The sequence below is a fragment of the Grammomys surdaster genome, unplaced genomic scaffold, assembly GCF_004785775.1.
Source record: "Grammomys surdaster isolate TR1022 unplaced genomic scaffold, NIH_TR_1.0 181, whole genome shotgun sequence".
Lineage (NCBI taxonomy): Eukaryota > Metazoa > Chordata > Mammalia > Rodentia > Muridae > Grammomys > Grammomys surdaster.
The window spans coordinates 629,829-648,376 of record NW_021604626.1 but is presented as its reverse complement, the minus strand read 5'-3'; the positions used below and the strand labels follow the sequence as shown (position 1 = coordinate 648,376).

General features: G+C 43.8%; 1 pseudogene; it reads left to right on the top strand.

Annotated features, from left to right (window-relative positions):
• The first annotated feature begins 16,279 nt into the window (after window positions 1–16,279).
• Window positions 16,280–18,293, top strand: LOC114621500 (annotated as a pseudogene).
• Window positions 18,294–18,548: the final 255 nt, after the last annotated feature.

Here is an 18,548-nt window from a genome sequence, read left to right as displayed (position 1 = left end):
AAATATTTGTGTATTAAAGAGGGCTTACACTTTCATTTTACTTAATTTTCAAGGTTATCTGGCTCTCTCAAAGATTTTAAAATAAAGGGTTTTTTTCATTATAGAGGAATGGAAAATTTAAGTAATTATAAAAGCTTAAAAGTAGAAAGTGAATGCTATTTGAGAAACTGATACCTACAATCTCCAAGTTCCTCTCTCTCTCTCTCTCTCTCTCTCTCTCTCTCTCTCTCTCTCTTGTGTGGTGTGTGTGTGTGTGTGTGTGTGTACCTGAAGTCAACCTCAGATACTGTTCTACAGACACTGTCAACCTTGTTTTTTTTTTTGAGACAGGTTTCTCACTGACCCAGAATTCATCAAGTAGGGTAGACAACTGGCCAGTGAACCACAGCTATGCATTTGTCTCTACCTCCCAACTGCTGATATTACAAGCATGTGCCACCATGACCATCTTTGTACATGGGCACCAAGTATCAAACAATGATTCTCAGGATTGTAAGGTGGGCTGCTTCACCAACAGAGCAATCCCCCCACCCCACAAGTTTATTGCCTTGATTCACAAAAGCTTTGCATACAGCCTTAGCACGAGTTTTGTGAACACTGGCCTCTAAAAGACATCCATCCACTGCATCCACGGTTAGATTGCTTATCACTGTTCCAGAGCTCAGCCCAGACCTCTTAGCTGTAGTGCTAGTTCAGCAGCCCTAGTCAACAGCTCCCCTCTGCGTGGATTCTTCAAGTGGTACTTCTGGCTTTAGCTGCTTTTGTTTCCCTGGGAGAGTGTGAGCGGGGGCCCTCCTTCAGATCACTGCAGATCTTGGCTCTGAGACCCCAGAAGCTCACAGTGTCCATCGGTGGCACCTGTTTACTTACTCTCCTCAGCTGAGACTGCTCTACACTTGGTACTCCCTCTGTACTTTCAAAGTCAATCTTGTTCATTCTGCCAGACAAAATAGCCATTTTCATAAAGCTGTATTTCCACTAATGTGAAGATTCTGACATTTGTTCTTCACTTATCCACAAGCACTTCTCTTCCCTCCTCATCTCCGAAATCACAGAAATCTATTCTTTCAAAAACCAAATTTTAGACTGGGTCTCATGTACCCCAGGTGGCCTAGAACTCAGCATGACAGTGACTCAGCTGGTGATCAACTTACCTCCCCCTTCTGAGCTTAGGGATCACAGGTGTTCACCACCATACTAGGGAATTGCTGGGGTCCTAGGGGTGGAACCACAGGGCTTCCTGCATACACTCTATCTACTGAGCCACACTCCTAGCCCTTAATTCCACAAAGTTATAATCAGCAGATGCCCCAAGCTTCATGAATCATCCAAATGCACTGAACAGCATACACATATAAAACCTGATGTGGGAGAGAAACACTGAAGGCATTTCTTCAGAGCTGATGGAGCAATTGGAGTCAACCCTTGGGCAGCTATCCCCTTAGCCTCCTGATTCCTAGAAATACCATCTCTCAAAGCTTCACTTTTAATAATTTATTGTCACATAAACAACTCAGACCTATATCAAACAAACAACCTAAAGGTGAACCCTGCTTATTTCCTCCAATCCCTTCTCAGCTGTCAGTAACACCTCCCCTCTCCCCAGGCTTAGGAGCAGCAATCATCCATTATTCCACTTCCTCCTCAGTCCCTGTTCATTCCCAAGGGGCTCCCCACTCCACTTCCTGAACAGCAATCCCACAAACCGAGCGTTTTCTTTCTCACTTCCCGCAGTGTCTCTAGTTTAGCCTAAAGTAATTTCCTGTTGAAACTGTGGAGAACCTTACTTCCCCACTCCCTCTCTCCTGCTTATCTCTTCACTCCTGGGAACCTAAGATTTTACTAACAAAAAAAATGTCTTATTTTCTCAGTTTCTCATGTTCCCAACCCCAGATGTGTTCTATCCATGGGGATTGTTTTTCTTTTAGATTCCCAGATTGGTTTCTCACTTCTCAATCATCTAGCATCATGTATAGAACCTTCCTTTTAAATAAAATTAGTATCTCATAATATGTTTATCTTTTTTTAGCTCATCATTTTCTTCTCCTAAATTCTATGGTGCCCCTGATATAAATAGCTGGCCCCAACACCACAGCTCTCTGTCAGTTCTTTCTTGCAATTCAGAGATTCTCTGCATTGTAGCATATTGGATTTATAGATTAATTCTCTCTCTCTCTCTCTCTCTCTCTCTCTCTCTCTCTCTCTCTCACACACACACACACACACACACACACACACACACACACACACACACACACAAACACATACATATACTGTACCATATCCTCTTCCAGAACTGTTTCCTTATGTACTACAAAGACTTATTTTTTTGCTAAGTCGTAAATGGTTTCTAGACACTGGTTGTTTTGAGTCACAACAAGCTTGTCACAAGATGTGATCATTGCTACTTCTTTAAGAACACTTCCTGACCTTAGGCAGGAAATGGGAAGCGGGCAGCCCTAGAATAGCTTTAAGGAAATACTGTGTTGCAGAGACTACTGTGGGGATAATATGGGCCATTTCCTAACCCAGGTAAAGGCAGGAGCAGAGGAAACCTGTCTCAGCTGCTTCACAGGGAGTGTTCATACAAACTGTGAAGCGCCTTTCTGTTTATTTAATGGACCTGAGAACTGGGGAGTGATTTGTCTAAAGTGAGGGAGCTGGCTTGGTGCCTACTGTAAGTACGTGACAGTGGGCTCTTTGAGTCCCCTTCCTTGCACCTGAGTCCCTCCACTGTGGTGTTTGCAGTAATGTTTCTGGTGGAAGATCCTTCTGGATTCCACAGAAGTTCCTGTTTCCTCTGGTCAAAAACTCATTGGTCCCTTTGTGACACTTTAGAAGGGCTTTCTCTTACTGTCTCAATTGCTTGTGATGTTTATACTCGTTTCACTTGTGGCTCGGATTTAAAGGTTTCTGTCCCTGATCACTTTGTCTTGTTGCTTCAGAGCTGTAGCTTGGGAAGTACCAAGAGCAAAGCAGCTCCTTGTGTGACCAGGAAACGAACAAGATAAAGGACAGAGGCCCCGTATTGCCCTTAAAGGGTGCACCCCTAACAGCTAGAAGACTTCCTATCACTATTCTAATCTTCATTTCTGACCACCTCTCACAGGGTGATCTAGCCTTCAATCCATGGGCCTTTCAGAGACATTTCAGACACTGACAAAGGTAGACTTTCTCTTTGTTTCGTCCCAGAGCTGGTCAGTACGAGGATGAGTAGAAATAGTCAGTGCTGTCCAACTAGTACAACTCCATGCTGTTCTAGAGACTGCGTCCTGTTCTGATATAGCCCTAGCCCTTCTTTCTGGAGTATCCCTTAGAACTCTGCCATCGTCGCTTTCACTGATACCTTGGGTTTGAATATGTAGTAGCAGTTTCAGAGTTCTCCTCTAAGACAGCAGGGAGGAGCATGAAGCTCAGCCTCAGCAGCCCCAGCAGTGTGATAGGAAGATGGAAGCACCCTCTGTTCTTTATGGATCATGAAGGCCTGAGCTAATTAGTGTTATTAGAAAGTCAATTAGAAATACATTTTATTTCTCTGTGTGGTGGAAAGGGAGTATGCAGAAGCTGGCAGTGGAGGAGACATGTTTGCCCATAGTGTTGTGGACATGGGGTCTGGAGAAGGAGGGAAGCTAGGTGGGACATGGGGGCTGTGAGATTCTCTTTCTTGAATGTGAACTGGACCCAGTGTCCGGGCAATCTTAGACTGTCTTTGGTGTACAGCAAGCTCTTTTCCCTCATTCCCAACTTTCCAATGAGTTTCCCTTTTTAGCTCATTTCTATTTTATTTTTTCTCAACCTTGTACTACTGGATTGTGTTGAGTTCAAGTTAAACTCAAATGTGAAAAGTTCCCCAAGTGGTGGCACTCTTTTGGTAGGTTGAAAAAGCTTCAGGAGCTACAGTCTTGCCGCTGTGGGTCTGCAGGTACCATGCTTTCCCTTCCATGGTGACTACAGTCCTCAACTGTGAGCCAATCCTTTCTCCCTAAGGTTGTTTTTTCAGTGTGCTTGGTCACAGCAACAAGAAAACTCATATACCTCTTCTTCGTCTGTGTTTGAGAACCATCCCTCTTCCCATCCAGCCATCAAGGGGTTCACAACCTTGCTGGATGCCCCTCTGCATCTCCTTTTGCTGCTATATCTTGTAGTGAACTTCAAGATTGTTTCTGACTTCCCCCTAAGAGTCTGTGGCCAGTGACATTAGCTAATAGAAGCAAGAAAATCAGACTTAAAATTCTAATAGCATCTGTTATAAAATACCACGCAAGCACGCACACACACACATGCACACTCGCACGCACTCACATACATACGTAACTGTATACATTCGTCAGATTTTTATTTGTATGAACAACCTTTCATAGCAACCTGTGTGCTAACACAGCTCTGAAGGGAGACACCTTTTTCTGTCAATTGCTTTCTTTGGATTCATAGTCAGTATGCACATCATTCTGGCTCTCCACTGGCAGTATAGAGGCTCATGTATTCATTTTATGCACTTCTTTCCCCTCATTAGATTCCATGCTTCTTACCAGCACTGTGTTCATTTTGGAATGGGTACCACAAACCCCTTAATCTCCATGTGGACAAGACATCCCCTAGATTTCAGAAGTACTTACTCAGGACCTCAGCTCTGCTTTGCTGAGCTGGCTCAGCCTCTGCTAGCTGCTTTCTTCTGCTGTACAATCTGGAGTCTCCCATGTGCCATTTTGGAAGCTTCATTGCTATTCCCTCAGCTGCTTCGCACAGCTCCAATCCTCATAACCACAGTCTTATTATAAAGCCCTACACTGTCCTCATCCTTCATTTGCCTTGAGCACAAACAAAATTGACCTCATTGTATAGGCCACTCTTTATGGTTACTCAAAGTAAATGAAACCGTCAGCACAAAATAGTCTAATAAAGATATTTGCTTACTTTAGAATATGCTGTCACAGCCTTGTGTGTTCCTCTGTATACATGTCTATGCTCCTGCATGTGTGTGCCACTGCATGTATGTCCATATATGTGTGTCTGTGTGTATGCCAGTATGTGTGTCTCTATACAAATGTATCTATGCATTTGTGCATATGTGTCTGGGTGTGTACCGGTGTGTGTGCATGTGTGTGTGTGTGTGTGTATACCAGTGGATGGGTATGCCTGTGTGTGTGCCAGTATGTGTCTGTATGTCTGTGTGTACCAGTGGGTGGGTGTGACTGTGTATATGCCAGTATGTGTCTGTCTGTGTATGTGTACCAGTGGGTGAGTGTGCCTTTGTGTGTGTCAGTATGTGTCTCTATCTCTGTGTTTGTATGTACATGTATGCCTGTGTATATATGTATCTGTATGTCTAAACTCATGCACACATGCATGTGTATCTATGCATCTCTGTGTGTGGCTATATGTGCATCACTGAGATTGTGTATATATGTGTCTGTGTATGTGCCATTAGGGGGTGAGTGTGCCTGTGTGTGTATATTTATGTGTGTCAAAGTTTGTGTGTGTGTGTATGTGTGTGTGAAGGACATAATGTCAAGGTTTGTGTTTCTAAAGAAAATGTCCAAGAAATCACCTTACTCATAAAGAGCAAACCAAGCCCAAGTCCACAGAAAGCCACTTAGTTAGCTGATGCTCTGATGTTGTTGTGCACACACTGGCTGCATAGATGACATTTGCACGGGCATTGCCACCTTCTCCATGAGATTTGCTTCATCCATCTTTCATAAGCATTTCCTTGTTTCAGTGTATCACCTATAGAAATACGTCATGGTTTTCTTTGATATTGGGAGCCACTCAAGATACAATCTTATCTGTCACTAAAGTCAGCTCTTGCTTCCCACCCCAGGACATGGTGGTGTGCTCTCTAAGTCTTCCTCTGAGCCTCTGAGGTTTCCACCCATCCTGTGTTCATCTGTGAGCCTTTATTTTGTACAGGAGCAGTCAGAGCTGAGGTTTGGAACCACTGCTTGCAGATCTGAGCTCTGAGATCTGGATTCCAGGAGTGTCTGGGTTTATTTGCTATGAACCAGAGGCATCCAGATGTTTACCATGCTCTCCCATTCTTCAGTGTTGCCATCATTCCTTCCTTTGATTCCATTCTCCACCAGGGGCTTTGATATTGTGTAGCTCACAGTGATGCTGCTGCACACAGAAGCACATTTCTTCTTCCCCTCCTCAGCCTCTGTGCAGAAGGTGAACTGCTGCCTATGGCCTTGAGTCCTACTGACCAACTCCATCCTCAGCCTCCGTCCAGCAAGTGGACCTCTTGCCTGCCTCCTTGAGTCTATTTAAATCATGTCTACCCATACACAAACAACCTTTCATGTTCTCCAGTCTTTTAGAACCGTGTTTCATGTGATTCTGTACTCTGTAGGTGAAGAGTCTCAGGATTTTCTATGAAGCCCCTGCAGATCCAGCCTGAACTGGGAAGATAAAGATAATCCCTACTGTGGGAGCAGAGTTAGCTCCTGAGGCAAGCAGCCTAGGTTTGCACTTTCAGTTGTTACCTAAATCAGAGACACAACCATGTTCTAGAAGAGCGCTATACTATCTGCAGATGGTAGGAATCACTGAGACTTCCTGGGTGGTAGTTTTGTGTGTGTGTGTGTGTGTGTGTGTGTGTGTGTGTTCATATGTGTGTACAAGTCAGAGGACAGGCTTGGGTGTTATTCTTCAAGTTCTGTTTACCTTTTGCTGTTGCTTTTGAGACAGGATCTCAAAATGCCCTGGAGCTTGCCAGGTAGGTTAGATTACCTGGCCAGTGAGCCCTAGGAATCAACTTGTTTCTAACCCCACTCATGCCATGCCAACTGCTCCTACCACGACTGGGATTATAGGCATGTGATACCATGCCTGTTCTTTTTAGGTGGGTACAGATTCATTCTTGTGCTCACTACGTACAAGTGCTTTATTCATTGTGCCATCTCTTACCACACCATTTCTGGAATTATTGGAGAATGCATATTCTCTGGAATTTGAAAGTTCCATTGGTGGAAAGCTGCATCTCAGTAAGATCCCTCTCAGTGGCTCCTCCTTTCCTGCCCTCTGGGTCACAAAGCTCCATAGGAATCTGAGAAAATAGCCAAGGGGTTCCCTAAATGCAAAGGCTGTGGGCACACAGTTCTGTGGCCTGCCTACTGGTTCACTCCCCTTTTTCCTAACAGAGATTTAGCTTAAAGCTGCAGGCCACTTCCTGGTGCCATTCACATTCCTAGTTCTCCCCAGCTCCACATCCTTTCAGTAATCTGCAGCAGAGCTGCCTCTGTCTGCAGCCAAGTCACTTTCAGTCAGAGGGCTCACACAACTCACTCCATGCTCTGCTCCTTGGTCCACTTACCAGGGATGCTGCCAACTCTTCTCTCTTCTCACCCCCTGAGTAAGGCAGAAGCTGCCCTAGGTCCACTGTTTATTTCATCTTCTCTCAACTGTGGAATCTGAATCACAACTGAAATGCTTGTGAGTCACACCAGGGTTCCCACTCACAGTATGCTAATGTGGGCAGCCACTGTCCCCAGAATTGAGCTTCTTCCTGGTGATGGAGCAGTGTTTGGCCACTTCCTGGCAGGCCCTCTTACTTCCCATTGATCTTTTCCTCAGCAATCGCTTCCCTCAGCCACCCAGATTCTCCTCAGAACAATGACTGTTTCACTTCTGCAGGCAATAAATACTTTAACTTCTAAAGCCAGTGGGTCCCATCCTTGCTAGATCTCCTCCCTTCTTTCTGCCCCCTCAAGCAGCAATACCCTCCTGAAATCTCAGCTATGGCTGGCTTATCCTGGTACCAGTAGTATCCCTTATCATGTTGTGTGCAAACCGCATGAAGATTTTTTGCACTCTTCCAGAACATTCTTCCCAAGGCCCAAACTACCTCTATGGCTCCTTTGCAGCCTTCTTCCCTCCCCCAGCACCCATACATAGTGCTGTGATTGTTAAAGCTGACTTCCTTCTCTTGTTCTTCCCTGTGAATAGTACCCCATCCAGGCTTGGTCCATATTCCACCCCAATTCCCAGGAAGGGAATGCACACAGAAGTGTATGATGCCACAATTATGACCAGAGTTTAGGAGCATAACATTTCTCTTTTAACTAAAATATCACCCTGGGCTGGACCAATAGACTGGGAAATGGCAAACTGGGTAACAGAAATGTATTTAGGACATTTTTAAAAATTATCTGTTTATGACTTCATGATAGAAAAACACAGCAGCCATGAACCAAATCTGTCAAGAGCTCGAGTTATGCTCCTATGTTTATCCTTACAGATCCCAGAATGTTCTAGAAAGCCATGAGCTGTGGGAACTGGTCCTTTTCTCTCCTGTTCCTACATCTGTGAGTACATGAGAATCTCTGTTTTTTTCCAGAGCACTGGAGGATCATAGGTCAAGGGAAGGCAACAAGGCAGATAGGGCAAATTCCTGGTTTCCCATATCAAACTGACAGTGAGCCTGTATATTACCCCAAACTCACTATCAAAACCAGACTCAGCAGCAGATAGCATACACCTGTGCATGTATTCCCTTTGTCACACTGACACAATCTAGGGTTATCTGAGAACCTGACTAGATCAGATGGGACTGTGAGCATGTCTGTGGGAATTATCTCAGTTGTTTACTGATACAGAAGGACTCAACTCACTACAGGTGGCACCATTCCTGAATAAGGGATCCTGAGTTGTATAAGAAATCTAGGTAAGCGTGAACCTGAATGAGATACCAAACAGTATTCCTTTCTCCATGGTTTCTACCTCAAGTTCTTCCTTTAGTCCTAGTCCTGACTTCCTTCAATGATGAATAAATCCTTTCCTTCCCTAAACTACTTTTGGTCATGGTGTTTGTTACAGCAGCAGAGAGCAGCTAGAACCATCGAGATCCGGTACTAGAGAGTCTGAGGCCTCACAAAAAAAAGCACACAAGCAACAAATCTCTCAATAAAATGAACATTTAACCACTGTCCACTGTCTATTCCTCCTGTGTACAGAGCAACTGTTCTTCAGTTTATCCAGCACTTTGTATCACCCTTTTCTTATGTCTGAAATCACCATGTTATAACACATGCAATATACTCCTGCTTTTTAAGTCACTTTACTTTTTGGTGAGTTAGATCAGGATTGTGTCAGCTATCTAGAGACAGTTACCCAGATGAGAACTAATGCCCGTAGTCCTGGGCTCCCATCTGCACTGCCTAGTAATCATACCCATCACCCCAAACCCTCTGTTCTCTGTTTGGTTGGTGTGGCTCAGGGTACATGTCATATGCACTCTCTGTGATATAAAATCAACAGCCAATGTGTGATTCTCAGAGTGAGTCAGCATCTTCATCCCCACTGCTACACACCTGTCAGGGGTCTTCCCTAGGGTTACAGGAGTGTGGAGACAACTGCCCTCACACTTCACTGTGTGTAAGCATTGTTCCAAGTCGTAATGTTTCTGTCATAAATTTAATTTATATGACCAACACTATTAATATAAATCCCTTTAAGGAAATATATTGTGTATTTCTTTTGCTTTTTTTCATCTCCAGTTTTGTCATTACAGTGTTGGGCACTGAAAGCAGAGCCTTGCACACACTGTGTGAGTATTCTACCTCTGAGCTGAAACCTTGACCCTGCCCTTAATTTTCATGGATATCTTTATATTACCCCTTTGAATTAATATATACCCAGATTTTTTTGATGCCATGCAATCTAATGGCTTCTCCCACCAGTAGGTACACAGTTCTTCACATTAATCACAGTAACCATACATTCAGACTGATCTCTATCCGTGTGGATACATTCTCTCCAACTTTCTGTATGTGTTGGGTTTTTGCTAAGATGGAATTTTCAGACACATTTATTTCTGTGTCTGAGAGCACTCCCTGTTCCTTTACTGCTTGGGTGACTAGGTTGTGTGTTTCTGTTTCTTAGTTTGCTTCCTTGTTTGTTTGCTAGTTTTGTTTTTGCTTTTGTTTTTGTAGCTCTAGCTAGCCTAGAATTTGTTCTGTAGTCGAGACTGACTTTGGACTTGTTTGATCTTTCTGTGCCTTCCAAAATCTGGAATTACAGCATGTGCCACCACACCAGGATAGCTGTTAATGTTTTGGGTTTTTTTTTTTTAATGTACATCCTATCGTTTAACACTCAGTATACTTCTCTTGAACATGACACCATGTCTATGGCTCAACAACTCTACGAAGAGTGGTTCCCTCTTCTTATCCAGTGTGTCTTCCTTAGATTCTTATACTTTTCAAGATGATTTCATGGTAAAAATGAAATATTTTTGTTTCTTAAATTCATTGCTATAATCTATTTAAACTATCCATAGCAGCCATTTCTCCCTGTAGAACACTCATTTCTTATTACAGTTCATTAATGTGCTGTTATTTTATATGTTACTTAGTTTGCTTGTTTGCTAGCTTTTGAGACAAGATTCCACATAGTCCATGCTGGCCTCAAACTCTCTGTGTAGCCATTAATGATTTTTAACTCCAGAACCTCCTGCCTCCATCTCCTGAGCCCTGGAATTATCGGTGTGGCTTATGTGCTGCTGGAGATCTAGTCCAGGCTTTGTGCAAGCACTCTACCATATGAACTACATCCTAGACCCTTCTGTATTTTTAAATGTCTTCCCTTTTGGATGATAGTTTGCCTGGTTTGAAAATCACAATGACAATTATTGATTGTCCTTCAGCTGTGTGTTTAGCTGCCATTCATGCATAGACAACCTTTTCTGGAATTTTTAATTTACACTCTATCTTTGATATCTGCAAGATTTAGAATCGTCTAGAAGACAAACCTCTGGGCTTATCTCTCAGTGATGTTCTAGATGTCACTAACTGAGATGGGAGATCCTCTTGTGTCTGGGGTTTATAATTGATAAAAAGAAGAAAGCCCAATGAGCATCAGCATCTATCACCCTCTGCCTCCTGACTGTAGATACAATGTAACTATTGACCATATACTCCTGCTGCCAAGCGCAGGCCCTGCAGACACAATGTAACTATTGACCTCACACTCCTGCTGCCTAGGCCCTTAAACTGTGACCTCAAATAAACCCTTCCTTTCTTAAATTGCTTTTGTCAGATATTCTGTCACGACAACAAAAAAAGTCATAACTAAAATAGTCATTCCATGTTTGGTTCTGTACTTACATACGTTTACATTTTAAGTGAAATCATTGAGCTTTTCCTTTATAACTTACAGAACTTTTTTAAAAGAAAGAAATAGCATTTTATAAGGAGTATTTTCAAGTTATTTCAAGTTTGAGATGTTTAAGAGAATCTGGACACATCATTCATCACTGTTAAGCACTTATTCATAAGAAGCACTGTTCAGTGCCTCTGTAGCTTAGCTCTCTGATTTACTTAATGGTTTCGTTCATGATTTTAGTTCTCTTTATAGATGAAAAAATGTCCTGCAAGGTCTGAAAAACAGGGGTCCTGTGTAATCTATCCATGCCACCCAGAGGGGACAGACTGTGGCACTCAACATTTTTATTTGTTTTTCTCTACTGCTCCAAAAATTCTATTTCATTCCATCTTATCTTGAAAATATATTGTAGAGTTAGGTAGAAGATTCTGGTTACCTGTAATACTCTTTAGTTGTCTTTTTTCCAACTTAACATAATCAAGGAACATCTTCAAAGAGACGTTAACTAAAAAAAATGTCTCCATCAAATTGGCCTGTACCAAGTTTGTAGAACATTGTATTGATTAATGGTTGGTGTGGGAGGACCCAGCCCTCTGTAGACAGTATTACTCCTGGGCAGGTGGCCCTGGGCTGTATAAAAAAGCAGGCTGAACAAGCCATAAAAAGCAAGCCATTGAATAGCATTCCTCCATGGCCTCTGCTTCAATTCCTTCCTCCAGGCTCCTGTCCTGCTTGAGTTCCTGCATTGGCTTCCCTCAGTGATGGACTGAATAGGAATACTGGAAACCAAGTGTTGTGTAGTACCTTCCTCTGAGATTGAAACATTCTAGCCTACAGGGAAGCTCCTTAAGTAGGAGAATAAACGACTCAAAATAGCTGTAGGAAGGTTAAACAATTCAAAATAGCTTCAGGAAGTCCCTGAAACTGACCAGATTCACTAGGCCCCTCCCTGCCAGAGTAAGCAATAAAAGTTAAGAGTTCTCCCTAAGAATAGCTGAACAGAGCTGTCAAGAAGATTGTACCTGACTGATAAGCTAAGCTACAAGGAAGACTCTTAGACAAGCTGAGCTTTGAAGATTGAATCCAGCCCCACTGCCTTGAAGAAGCAGAAACCAGTCAAGCTGCATAGAAGAGGTTTAAACCAGTTAAGTCACTTGGAAAGGACACTCTCCAACCTGTTGAGCTGCCTGCAGGCTATGCAGTGTGCTCCAGGTTCCCAGTTTTGTGAGCTATCACCCATTCTGGGGTGGGCCTTGGTGATGAAGCTGTCTTTGAGTCAGTCCTGCTCTTACAAGTGATCCGTCACCCATACTCCTGTAAATAACCCAAATAAAACTCTTTGACTCATCAGCTTGAACTTTGGTAGTACCAGTAATTTAGTTTGCTGTGGGCTCCCTATCTGGGGTGACTAGACATGTGTGTGTGGCATCTCCCCAGCAAAAGTTTTGTCATACAACACCAAACAAACTTTTCTCCCTGCATTGGATTTTGTCATAGTCTTTATCACATCAATAGGAAAACAAGTGAGGACATATATGAAGACTGTTCAGTTGGTCCATGACCAAAAAGCAGTGGAATCATAGAGCACAGAGACCCAGGCACTGTTATGAGCCTCTGTTGTTTGGGCTATAATGTTTGAGTGTATCCCACAAACACTTCAGAAACAGCTCTGTCTTCTACTTGGGTTGTACATGATTCTGTCCTTCATATGAAGATAGATGCACACTTAGATCTTCAATGCTTTCTTGCTGCATAAGTGGCCTTTTCAGACACCCGTGTGGTGAAATTAAGAATTGTCTTGGTCCTTCTGTTTGAGAGCTCTGAAATGTGCTACTTTTGCAGCTGGATGAGCAAGTATCATAGTATCTATATTTGGGAAATGCTCAACCCTCCCACTCTATGTCCCCTGCTCCTGGTCCTCTAAATCCCTGTACCTGACAGTTAGGGAACATGTACAACAATGGTGGAACATGGTCTTTGTATGCCTCCTGTCTTGCTGTTCTGGTTATTCTTGTACTTCAGTGTCTCATCTGCCTCCTGAGACTTTGGTGCCAGGCATATATTTTATTTATCCCATCTTTTGTAACGACAGATAAGTTAGAGTGCTCTTTTGTTCCCCCTCTGGGGCTATTCTTGTTTTATCAGTAATGCAAGGGTTGGAGAATAGCGTTAGAAGCTGTCTTGAGTGGCTGAAGGATGTATGTGGACTAGAATTCTCCTTAGGGAGGATTGCCCTGAGTCAAGAGAAAGGTCTCCATCCTAGGATAAGTACCCTAACCTTTTACATGCAGAGGAAGGCTGACACAATAGTCCCCACAGATGTATACAACTGTATCCTGCCAAAGATAACTAACAATACAACCGAACACAAAACTGTAAGCTTGCTTTAAATATTGTTTCGGCCTTTGCCTGATGTTTTGGTAACTTTGTTGCAGAGTTCTAGAGTGTGAGCTTTGCTGATGACAGTGCTATAAGAAGGAGAAAGAGGGAGGTTTGACAACAGAGGACAAAGTGAAATAAGAATAAAAGCAAAGGCTGGGGTGATGCTATCTGAAGAGGGGCAGAAGAGTCACAAGTCAGTGCCAGCAGCTCTACAGGGAAAAGACTGGGTCTGCTTGCAGAGCTTGGAGGTTTACAAGTTCTGGTAGCAACTTGATTCAGCTCAATGAAAATGTAGGTATGACTTCCTGAAATAGAAAAGAACAAGTTACCTTGGTTTTAGTCTCTGGGTCTTAAAGTTGGTCTCAGTTGTTACAGCAGCAACTGGCAACAATGTACATGACAGAAATCCTATGTGCTCAGCTGCTAATATAAAACGACACAGATCCTGTAAGCTATGTACTCCAGAATCCTAAGATATAGCTGGTATCATCACACAGACTGAGGACTGGGACTGCATATAAAAGGAGGAAGAAAGCTGAGTACCACCATTCATGGATGTCTCTGCTTCCTGACTGCTAATGGATACCATGTGACCAGCTGCTTCCTGATCCTGCCACCATGAGTTCACCACAAAATTGACTGTACACTCAAACTGTGAGATTTTGTTGAGTATTTTTTGTCATAGCTACAAGACAAAGAACTGATAGAGTCCTCAAATCTAGAAATGACACACACAGAGAAAACAGCCCAGAACCACCATGTGGGCTCTCTAAAGCAGCCTTCAGCTCACAAGCTAGATTTCAGTCTCTGGTTGATGAGGGATACTTGAATTTCTTAACTCTGTTTGCACTTTAATCAATCATTTACAAAAGGGTGAAGCAATATAAATAATCATTTGTGTATTGTTTTGATTTTCATCCAGAAATACTCTAGATTTATCCATACTTTAGGGCACACCAATTATCTCCAATCATTTGTTCTTAACTGAAACTGACTTCTGAAATTGGTATTTATTGCAACTCACTTGTTTTGTTCTATGGAATACTTTTTTCTTTTACTTCACTTAAAAAAAAAAATCTGTGCTTATTCTTCCAGATGAATTGTTACAAAGTTTCTGGTATATATTTACATCATTGTTTTTGCTTGAAAACATTACAATGATCATGGGAGTGTTCATGGAATTTTGTTTATTGCCTTGCTTGTTCTTTGACTATTTACATTTATTGTCTTGCTTGTTCCTTGACTATTGTCATCTATTGTATTGTACCCAAGTATTTGCTGAGGCTTTGATTAATTCTAAGCCTGTGAGCAAATGTCTTTCAAAGGGTAGATGGACATAGTGGACTACTATTCAACAATGAAAACTCCTCTATACTGTTAGTGCACATACAAGTCTGATGGATTGCCAGGGGATTGTTGAAAATGGAAAAGCTGATATCACAGTTTACATGTGCCATGACTCTGTTCCCAGGAAAAGTCTATAATGATCAAAATGATAGAAATGAAAAATACATAAAGAAAGAGGGGACTGGGAGTATAGCTCAGTGGTAGAGCATTTACCTAGAATACTGAAAACCCTGAGGTCCACCAGCCAGCTCTGCAAATCAAATAAGTAAACAAACATGCTAGGAAATAAGGAAAGGAATGGGAGTAGCCATGGCTACAGACTCCCCTATGGTGTGCCCTTGTCATGAAATTGCCATCTTGACTGGGGGAAGGGGCCACACCAGTGTGCACATGGAATAGAATTCCACAGAATTTGTGAGGACAAAAAATCAAAATAGCTTAGCAGAGCCCCCCAGACCACCAATAATTTGCAGAAAACAGTCAAAACAAAAAAACTAACAAGTTCCTCCTAGGACAGGGTGACCACGAATGTAGGAACAAACAAGGACAGTCCTTGACAAGTCTAAACATGCCCAAATGAGAAATGGGCCATCTGGTGTTTTTCTTCCCCTATCAGGAGGTCTGAGGTTTCATGGCCAAAAATACGAGTCATCCTGACCACCAAGAAAAGCTTGCTATGCCCGCCAAAATGATAACTTACACCTATTGCTGATGTTTAAAATACCCAATCAAATGTAACCGCGCCAAAGTTTCCCGCTCTCCCCTTCCCCCTGTGTTGCTTCCTATATAAACTTTGAACTGTCAGGGCTCAGGGTTGAAATCCTTCCCTTGCATGGGATGCGTTTTCTACCTGAGAGCCCCTCGCCAGTAAACTACCTTTTGCTATTTTGCATCAAGCCGGTCTCCGTGTTTCCTTTGGTGCACGAAACTCCGGGTGAGAGTGGGGGTCTCCCCCTCGGGGTCCCTTACATTTGGTGCATTGGCCAGGAAGTGCATGACCACCCAGGACTCCCGAAGACCCCTTGGAGGTAAGTTTGTGTGAATGGTGTGTGTCTGAGTGCAGTGCTGCTGTCTTTGCTGTTTCTGTATTTTGGTTTCAGTTTCTAGGCAGCTTTTGCTGCTTCTGTATTTTGGTTTCAGTTTCTGAGCAGCTGCCACTATAGACTATAAGGTCTTAGTTGGCTCTGGGGGGCAGACATGCCTGGAACCACAGGCTGCAGCCCTGGGGGACGCCTCAAGGGTAGAAGGGAGTCTCGGACGCCAGACTGCCCTGTTTCGGAATGAAGGAGACGGAGTGCTCCTGCTCTGGGGGAAGATGTGGAATCCTTCCCCATCTGAAGTTGCGTTCAGTTGGTTTTATAAAACCCAACGCGGACGAGTATGTCTGACTATGTTAGTCTTGTGTGTTTGTATTTGTGTTGTGAGTCTGTTAAGTTTTGAGAATTTTGAGATGGGACAGATAGTAACGACGCCATTATCTTTGACTCTTGACCATTGGACAGATGTTAGGGGTAGAGGACAGGATTTGTCAGTGATCATTAAGAAGGGACGCTGGCAGACGTTCTGCTCTGCAGAGTGGCCCACTTTTGATGTAGGATGGCCTCAGGAAGGAACATTTAACTTGACAACTATCCAAGCCGTTAAGGCAATTGTGTTTCAGGAGGGACCTGTATCTCATCCAGACCAACAGCCCTATATCAGAGTGTGGGAGGACTTAGTTCGTTATCTGCTCCCATGGATGAAACCATGGGTTGCTCATCGGCCAAGTTCCCGGGTTTTATCTGTCAGAGGAAAAGTGGCGGAGAAGAAAAAGAAACCACAGACGAACAAAGAGGCCAGCGTTCCAGCGAAACCCCCACTCCCTCCTAAAATATACCCTGAAATAGAGGAGCCCCCTGAGTGGCCACTCCCCCCTGCCGACTGGCTGGATCCCATACCCCCTCCTTACCCTCCTCAACCCCAGCCTATGCCTGCACCCTCTGCACCTCCAGCTCCTGCCCCGGTAGAAATGGCTCCCAGTGGGCCCTCAGCAGGGACAAGGAGGAGGAGGGGGGATATTTCAGTCTCTGAGGACCCTGACTCCACAGTGGCCTTGCCCCTCAGGGCCGCCGGACCTCCTCCGACTGGCCCAAACCAGTTACAGTTATTACAATACTGGCCTTTCTCTTCTTCTGATATTTACAATTGGAAAAATAACCATCCTAGTTTTTCAGATAACCCTACACCTCTGACAGGGCTGATGGAATCCCTGATGTTTACACATCAGCCCACCTGGGATGACTGTAATCTGCTCTTACGAGAGCTCTTTACAACTGAAGAGAAGGAGAGGATCCTTATGGAAGCCTGGAAAAACATCCAGAACGCTGCTGGCCAGTTTTTGCAGAACCTAACCTCAGCAGAGATTGATGAAGCCATTCCCCCAACTCGACCTCAGTGGGACCATAACACGGCTGCAGGTAGGGAAAGGCTGACCATCTACCGCCAGGCTCTAGTGGCAGGTCTCAGAGGGGCAGCGAGATGCCCCACCAATTTGGCTAAGGTAAGAGAGGTTGAGCAAGGACCAACAGAGGCCCCAGCTGTCTTTTTAGAACGTCTCATGGAGGCATATCGCAGATATACTCCTTTTGATCCTATGACAGAGGGGCAGAGAGGTAACGCTATAATGGCTTTTGTTGGGCAGTCTGCCCCAGATATTAGAAAGAAGTTGCAGTGACTGGACGGAATACATGATATGACAATTAGAGATGTGGTTAAGGAGGCAGAGAAAGTTTATCATAAGAGAGAGACAGAGGAAGAGAGGAGAGAGAGAGAGAGAAGAAAGAAAGAAGAGAAGATGAGGATAGAAGGGAACAGAGACAGGAAAGAAATCTGACACGAATTCTGGCTGCAGTGGTAGGAGAAGAGAAAAAGACTAAAGTTAGACAGTTAGGGGACCTAGGAGACAGATTGAAGCTAGGCCCAAGGAGACCCATGGAAATAGATCGAACTACAATAAGAAAGGACCAATATGCCTATTGCAAAGGAAAAGGCCACTGGGCTCAAGAATGCCCTAAGAAAATCAAGACGAGAGTACTGTCCTTGGGAGATGATGAAGACTAGAGTGGATGGGGCTTGGTCCCCCTCCCCGAGCCTAGGGTAACTTTGAAAGTGGAGGGGACCCCCATGACTTTTCTAGTTGATACCAGAGCAGAATACTCAGTATTAAAAAGACCTTTGGGAAAAATAAAAGACAAACAAACTCTGGTAATTGGGGCCACTGGACAAAAACAGTATCCCTGGACCACCTCCCGGAAGGTGGACCTTGGCAAGAACCAAGTGTCTCACTCATTCTTAGTAATTCCTGAGTCCCCTATGCCCCTGCTGGCAGAGACTTGTTAACAAAGTTAAAAGCTCAAATCACCTTTACCCCCTCAGGTCCAGAATTGTCCTGGGGGAAGGGGGAGGAGAGAAACCTCAAACCTTAATAATGTCCCTGCATCTAGGGGAGGAGTACTGGCTATTCCAAAACACAGTAAAGCCCCCCAGAGGGCTACAGAACTGGTTGGATCGATTTCCCCAATCTTGGGCTAAGACAGGAGGGATGGGGATGGCAAAGCAAGCCCCCCTATAATCATAGAACTCAAATCTGGAGCTACACCTATTGGGGTTTGACAGTAACCCATGAACAAAGAAGCAAGAGAAGGCATAAGGCCACACATTGAGAGACTGATACAGCAGGG